Source organism: Pteropus vampyrus, unplaced genomic scaffold (assembly GCF_000151845.1).
Source record: "Pteropus vampyrus isolate Shadow unplaced genomic scaffold, Pvam_2.0 Scaffold973, whole genome shotgun sequence".
NCBI lineage: Eukaryota > Metazoa > Chordata > Mammalia > Chiroptera > Pteropodidae > Pteropus > Pteropus vampyrus.
The window spans coordinates 52,476-60,540 of record NW_011889754.1 but is presented as its reverse complement, the minus strand read 5'-3'; the positions used below and the strand labels follow the sequence as shown (position 1 = coordinate 60,540).

Here is an 8,065-nt window from a genome sequence, read left to right as displayed (position 1 = left end):
AACGATACCATCTGCACACATTTGAAAACACGCCTGTAGGAAATGTAAGGTTTGTTCAGTCCGTGATAACGCCCGGGGTCCGTCTGGACTCTTAATCCCAGCAATGACTCCAGGGACCCCTTAGCCAAAAGCAGAGTTGAGCGGCTGATCAGACCAGCAAAATCAAAGCTTGGACAGAAAGATTCAACTTCTGTAATTGTGCAAAATAAAACTAAAATGCAGTTGCCCTCACACCTGAGGGTGGACAACATTAGCTGCGTGACCAGTGGACAGATCACTTTGCTTCTCTCGACCTCGTTTGTAAAAAGGATATTAGCCTTGTCTATCTTACAGGGTCTGTCTTACATGGTGTCTTGAAAAGCAAATAAGATGGTGAAGTGTAAATAAAGCTCCTCTCGGTGTGGAACAGAGGATGGGAGTGGGGGTGGGGGGTCAGAAAGGAAGGGAAAAGGGTCTTTCAGGGACCAATGCTCTCGAGGTAATGAAAATCAAAGAGGTTACACTAAACTGAGAAGCATAAAGAGATCTACCACTGCCACCTCCTGTCTTTGGGACAAAAAGGGTTCTCTTCCCAGCTGACGGAATTTTTTTCTCTCAACTACATATATAACCAAATTTAACTGTAAAATTATGAGTTGAGAATGCTGAAAAAATTCTTTACTTGTAAATGTAATAACCACAAAACTATAATTAGGCTTAAAGATTAGAGATTTATATCTACCACATTTAAATCCAAATCAGGAAAATTTAGAAACAGTAGTACACAGAATGGCTTACTGTAGGTATTCTTTACCATGTTGACATAGAATAATTTGCTTTTGCCTTATCGAAAATTAAATCGTGTTTTCTGCATTGATGGAGTGTATGTTCCTGAAAGCCTCTCATTCTTAGCTACAACAGACCCTCTTAAGGTCCCTGTTCATGTTGGTTTTGTGACACTCTTGCTCACTTCAAAAGGTTCTAGAGCACTTGCAAACTCAAATCCAATCAACTCTTCAAAAATCAAAGAAAAACATTGGATCAGAGGTGAGCTCATTAGTGTAGTTAAAATTTGGCAACATTATCTGGCTAGTGTGTAAAAAGAATTCTTGGTTTCTTGCGTTTTGGTGTTTAATAAAAAGGCCCCTTACAATGACTGGCTGAAAGTAGCTTATTTTCTTTGTGCTACATTCAAGAAAGTTTAGTCGTGGATTTATGAGACAGTGTCTTTCAGCAACAACATTGCAAAGACAGATACATTGCAATTTTGCAATTTAATATGTACTCCTTTAAGAGCTGACCACACTACATAATCTTAAACAAAATGTCTTGAATACAAGTCTTCAAAAAGGTAACAAGACTGTAGAGTGAAGATAACATGTTCTCTTTGCCTTGATTTGCGTTTTCAGGGCTGTTAGCACGTTAAGCACTGTTGTGGCAGTTTTTTCCCTGACGTGCTCGTTAGTTGTAGATATCTGGAATTCGAAGACTCACCAACCGGAAAAATGAGGACGCAGACTCAAAAGGATGAGGTAAAACGATAGGATTTTTTGAAAGCGCCAAAATCCAGCTCTCTTGCGAGATGGGTTAACAAAAGCGAGATGCACTGAGTAGAAAAAGCTTTTATGTTTTTATGCTAGTTACTAGTCTGGCTGGCAAACATGGTATGATGGGACGTGATTTTATTGTTTGGTTAAAAAGTCTGCGCTTTTTGGATTTAACGGTTAGCACGTCTCCAGCCTGTGGTCCAGGACGGTGACTCGGGTTTCAGGTAGGGTATAGCCTTGAACCACGTGTTCCTACCCTAGACTGACCTGTTTTAACTTTTTAATACCTACACATCATCACCTACGACTTTTATAGCACTGCTAACAAATCTATATTTAAAGATACCAATACTTCATGCAAAAGCGTCCAGCTCCTCCAAGGACCCTTTGGTTGGCCCTAAAAAGGGCCTTTGGGGTTGTCACACGTCAAGCCTGCAGCGGCGGCTCAGCCTCCGAAACCATAGAGGGTGCGTCCCTGGCGCTTGAGGGCGTACACCACGTCCATGGCGGTGACCGTCTTGCGCTTGGCGTGCTCCGTGTAGGTTACCGCGTCACGGATCACGTTCTCCAGGAACACCTTCAGCACCCCCCGGGTCTCCTCGTAAATCAGGCCGGAGATGCGCTTGCCCCTCCCCGCCGTGCCAGGCGCCGGATGGCCGGCTTGGTGATGCCCTGGATGTTGTCTCGCAGGACTTTGCGGTGGCGCTTGGCGCCGCCCTTACCCAAGCCTTTGCCACCTTTGCCTCTCCCAGACATGACTGCTACGCCTAAATACACACGTGGTGTCACCTGCGGCCACTGGGCTCCTGATATACGAGCGCGCCGGACCGGATTGAACACCGCTAGTTCGCACACGCAAGCGGCCTCGCCCTCCTCGCCCGCGGCCCCCCTCCTCCCTCCCTCGCCGCCGCCCCCTAGCGGTCGCCCTGCGACACAGGCCGGGGCCGCGGAACCAGCGGCTGTTTCCCTCTCCATCTCCCCATCCGTGAGCTCGCCGGCGGCCTTACATATAGACAGAGAGGAAAGGCCTTTCCGCCGGGGGAAGCCCTGAGCAAGAGCAGAGGGAGTCCAGAGACGCGAATGGCACGAGCGCCCCGGCGCCGGGTCTGATCCCGGCAGGACCCCCCCCAGGCTCCCCAAACGTGGTTACTGAAAGGGCAGCGAAGCACATCTGGTCACTAGACTGCCTGCGGGATGGGCAGATCTCCAGAGCAGTGGCACTTGGGATCGAGAGGGAGGAGGAGGTCGCCATAATGCCCTAGTTAGTTTCTATTTTGGTGTCGTGCGGCCTGGCATTTTCACCTCACCCAGGAGAGATCAGATTCTAGGTAAACAGGTCTCACTGTACTGCTGAACCTCAGGGACGTCAGTCAGTCCAACGCACTGTCATTCGAAGCTCTGCTGAGAGCAAGATAGACCAAGGGGTCTCCTGTAATTGTTTCTAGACCCCCTGTAATCGACCCTCGTTCTCAGCCAGGATTCATTTCACACATTGTGTCCCAACTGATGGCTCCACATGGAGCTCCAAAATTTAATGAATTGGGTGGGTTTTGCAAGAAGACATCCCCATATTTAGAGTCATTACCGGAAAAAGCATGTTCATTACCAGGGCCTTCTGTAGGCAAATCCACAAGAACGTATAGTTTCTGCATCAAAAAAAAATTTTTTTTTGAGAAATATTTATCACTTTAAAAAAATCTTACATGCCTTTTTTCATCTCTCCTTTGGCTCTATCTTCTATATGCTAATGAATCCCAAATCTATATATTTATCCAGACTTCTAGGCTCCAGACATGTAGATCCATTCTCCTGGTCGTCCTTTAGCCATTTTAAACCGAAAATCTAAAATCTCCAAAAATCAAAATATTTAAACGAAATCTCTAAAATGTAACTTTTATGGGGGCTGAGAAGATTCATTCTCTTCTCCACCTGCACCCCTTCCCTGTCCATGGAATGGTGGCACCATGCATCACATGTCAAACAACACCCTGGAATTCACAATAGATGTTGAAGGGTAGAATATGCTGCCCCAAAATATGACTGTGGCAGTTTCGGACATCTCAATTCAAACTATGCTGCTTTGGTATATTGATTATTTTGAGCCATATGCACTTGAAAAACAGCAAGTGCAGGGATGGGCTTTCTTTGAACTCCCCTCATATGCCTAGAAAGAGCCACCAAAAAGGAACTCAATTATGTGGGCCTAAGGATTCAACTGACGAAAGACTGATTGAAAGGAACAAAGCATACAAATTTTAATATTTTTATGTGAACACAGGAGTCTTCAGAAGGAAAATGAAGACCTGAAGAGCCTGTTGGGTCCAAAAGTTTATATATACCTTTTAAAACACCAATACATTCTGGGGCTTGGGCTAGGGACAGTAAATTATGGGACAATGACTAGGATATATTTGAGGAAACTCATGGAAAGTAGGAGTTATTTTAATAGGTTGGTTTCTGCAGATCCATTTTGGCATCGACTCTCTGTGTCTGAAAAGAATGTTCGCTTCCTGGTACTGAGAGGGAACTTTTCGAATGGGAATTTTATGAGCTGCTTTTCAGGTAAAAGGAGCAGGTCAGAGAGCCCTTCTTGCACTTGCCATTTCTCAAATGCCTTCAGCTCAAAATCAATATACCAAAGTGGCATATTTGGGGGTGGCATTCTGCACCCCATCAAATTCTTAACTGCTGTAGGGGAGGCAAAATTTTTCCTCTATCTTCTTAAGATTTTTGGCTGGGCCTGAGTATTAAATTGACATAAGACAGATTCACAGGAGAAAGAATATGCATTTATTTAGTGTAAGGAGCAGTTATCAAGTTGGGTGTATACAGTGAATTAGACACGAGCAGTAAATCAGGAAAATGTAACAAGACAGAAGGGCTCAGGTTAGGAAGGGCATTAATGGTAGAAAAGTGACCAGGAAGATAGAGTTAGTTTAACAATGTTTGTTTGTATGGATTACTCTCAGCTTTGACCTTGGTGATGGCAATGTTATTTTCCTCCTTATAAAGGCGGGCATCTTTTACATGGAGGTTTCATCTCCTGCTTTTAGGAAGAAAAGGGGAGGTCGGAAAAGGGAGTCCTCTTGCACCTGCAATTTTCCAAGTGCCTTTAGCTCAAACTAATTCTTATGCCAAAATGGCATGTTTTAGGTGTGGTTTACCTGGCATCGATGGGGGTCAGGGCACGCTACCCCAAAATATGTCACCTTAGCATATAAAACATTTTAAGCTTAGTTTCTCAATGACAGAAGCAAGTAGGCCACTTTGACTTTCCCTGGGACCATCTCCCCTGAAACAAGTCATTAAACCATCTTATAAGAGATGTCCTTCCTATGCCCAGAGGAAAGGAGAATTATCTTCACAGGAAAAGGGACACACAGAAGAATCCTAACACACAGGCCTTGCTGTTTCCCCCAGGTTACTATACTCACCTCAGGCTCCTTAACCTGTCCCATTTCTACGTAACTGCCCACTCTTCATTAAGCCTAGCATTAAAATACTCAGGTCTGTTTCTTTGGATCTTCATTTCATTATGAAGGTTGCTGTGTCATGTAAAACTTACGTTAAATAAATTTTTGTATTTTTCTCCTGTTACTCCTTGTCAGTTTAATTTTCAGATCCAGCCAGGGACCCTAACAGGGTCGAGAAAATCTTTCTCTCCTATACTATCCTTCACTATACAGTACAGGCAGCAGTGTTAAGGATGGGCAGAAAACCTGGACTTTTTATCCAATGAGCAAGATTTTGAGGGAATGAGTTTAATCTCAGAATGGGGTAAGGAAAGGATTTCTAAATCCTATGGTTTCTCAGTCTGGTCCAGGGCTACAAGCCACTCAAGATGAAAGGGATTTAGGCATATGGCCTGACCAACCCACAAACCAAAGATCAAGTCTTATATTGGTGGTACCTGAAATCCTGGGGATACTTGAAGTTAAAGATAAAACACAAACTATCTTCCTGGGACATATAATTTTAATTTGGTCCATTATTTTTGTATTAAAAACAAACACATGCACATATAAAACATTACGACCCTAATAATTCACTTCTTAATATTTTCCTCTGCTGGCTCATTTCCTATGGTTAATTTTAAGCTTCTAGTGCCTGTTTTTTTTTCCCCCCTCACAGAACCAAATAATGAAATTGCAGCGTTCATTTTTGAAACTGCAGATTCTCATTATTAGTGGTGAAAGAAATTTCAGAAATATTAGGAGAAAAATATCCCCTCTTCCCCACAGCTGCAGCAAAGCAGGGGTTCTTCTGCATTATAAACTTACTTCCGATACAATGATGTATTGAGAAACTGAAATATCACCCCTCTATCATCCAATGTGGAGACTGGGTGAAACCGAAGTAATAGGAATCTGAATTCTGTTATTAAAAGTGACTTTGAAGGCAACCATACATTACAAACTGTTATAGTCTGAGAAGTGCTACCTATAACTTAAAAGTTTACTATTCTGATTGATTATCGTATCTGACTTATAATTAATATTTAAATTGACATCTCTTTTCTGAGAAGTAGAAATTCTTATACAATTTTTTTATTAAGCCAGAGGAAGACTCTTGAAATGTTCTGATTCTCTATGTTATAAAGGTAACATAGATTTTGTGATTGTTGGATTCTATATGAATATGTAGCTTGAGAATCTTTTTTCTTATTTAAATGAACACTTCCATACATCATGGCTATGGGTACATACATTAAAAAAAAAAGGTAAAAACCCAAAAACATTGCAAAAAATGTAACACTTGGGTGGGCTGCTTTGGGCTGTCATCTAGATCCCATAGGTAGTTTCTTCTTCTGATTGGAATACTTCAGTGGATAAGTTTGAGAAACACTGACTGATTTGATTTTGTTTTAAAATGTACCCCAAATCTGATGAAACTGGAAATCCATTATAATTTCATCCTTTTGCTTTAGCATATTATGTAAGCTTTGTTACTTATCTAGGACAAGCCATAATTTCTTTGCAACTCAGTTTCTTTATCTGTAAAATGAGGAAAATAACATCTACTTCACAGCTGGGATTAAATGAGATAGTGTATACAGAAGAATTTTTAAACACTGAGTAGTGCTCTTTAAATGTAAGGCATTATTACAAAACCACCACAGGAAGGGGGAACAGCTGTTCACATCAGGCACAGTTTTACATGCCATTTTAGATCTTTTCCCTAGAGAGATTTCTGCTGCCCAAGGGAACTCTCGAAGATATGAAGATAAGAAACTTCTACATTGTGTTTAGTGTTCCAGAAATCCCCTCAAAATTGCTTATTTTATTTTAACTTCAACAAGAAGATAATTCAAATTGACACCCTCAAAGTAAGTTTTAAGCTTTTGGGGCCTGCTTTTGTTTTCGGGTTTGAGTTTTTATAAAGTTTGCATGCAATGCTTTCAATCAAATAAGCATACATTTAAAAGTTTTATATTAACTATTACAACGTTAAGCATTGATAACCTTACATAAATGTTTTATGACATGCAACTTTCCAAGCAATAATTCAAAGCATGTGAAATAACTAAAAGGCAAAGGTCCAATTTCCTTATAAAGATATGAAACGTTTAAGCATTAGAAAACACCTATTGAAGGACATACGCTAGCACTCAGTAATCGATGAATAATTTATTTGCTTTGAATCTATTCACTATTTGTAAAGGAGAAATTTGTATTTCCGGTCTTACCTTCCTTGCCTTAGAAGCCTTTCGTCTAGGATCTAATTGGCCATCAATAAGTTGAGAAGGAGGGTACCCTATTTCAGGGAGAAAAGCCTACAGAAAGGAAGAAGGCTCTAACTCTCCACGTAGGGAGAGGTCAGCACACCACTTAGTCGAATCTCGAAGTCAGATACACCTAACTTCAACTTTTGGTTTCTTCAACTATAAGTGTTTTGCTGAACCTCAGTCATAAGGCACTTAGCGCGGAGTCAGACGCTAAATAAATCTGAGCTATGTGAAAGGAGTTAAGTAACTTGTAACTGGAAATGATAGGCTGAAACCTAACTCATGTTTGTAATTCTATGTAACCTGTTAAAATATAAATCTCAAGCATACAAAAATACTTTGTAAATTGCCTTCAAAAGTTACACCAATAATTTAAAGGAAAGGTCGTTAAAAAACCGCCTGTGATCTATAAGATTACAGAAAAACATGGGAAGGGGGGGGTAATAAGGAAGAAGATTAGCATAAGAATCCTGTCCCCAATAAATAGGATTGAATTCTAGCCAATAAGATAACAATTCTAGAAAGTCCTAGTTTTTCTGGCCCAATCAAGACAAAGCTATGTCTATAAATAAGGCTGCCTAGGGTTCTCGAAATGAAAGATCCACATCATGGCTCGTACTAAGCAGACTGCACGCAAGTCGACCGGTGGCAAGGCTCCGCGCAAGCAGCTGGCCACCAAGGCGGCCCGCAAGAGCGCGCCGGCCACGGGCGGCGTCAAGAAGCCGCACCGCTACCGGCCGGGCACCGTGGCGCTGCGCGAGATCCGCCGCTACCAGAAGTCCACGGAGCTGCTGATCCGCAAGCTGCCCTTCCA

The 8,065-nt window shown here is 41.9% G+C and overlaps 1 pseudogene; it reads right to left on the bottom strand.

Annotated features, from left to right (window-relative positions):
- Positions 1 to 1,912: 1,912 nt before the first annotated feature.
- Positions 1,913 to 2,330, bottom strand: LOC105309977 (annotated as a pseudogene).
- Positions 2,331 to 8,065: the final 5,735 nt, after the last annotated feature.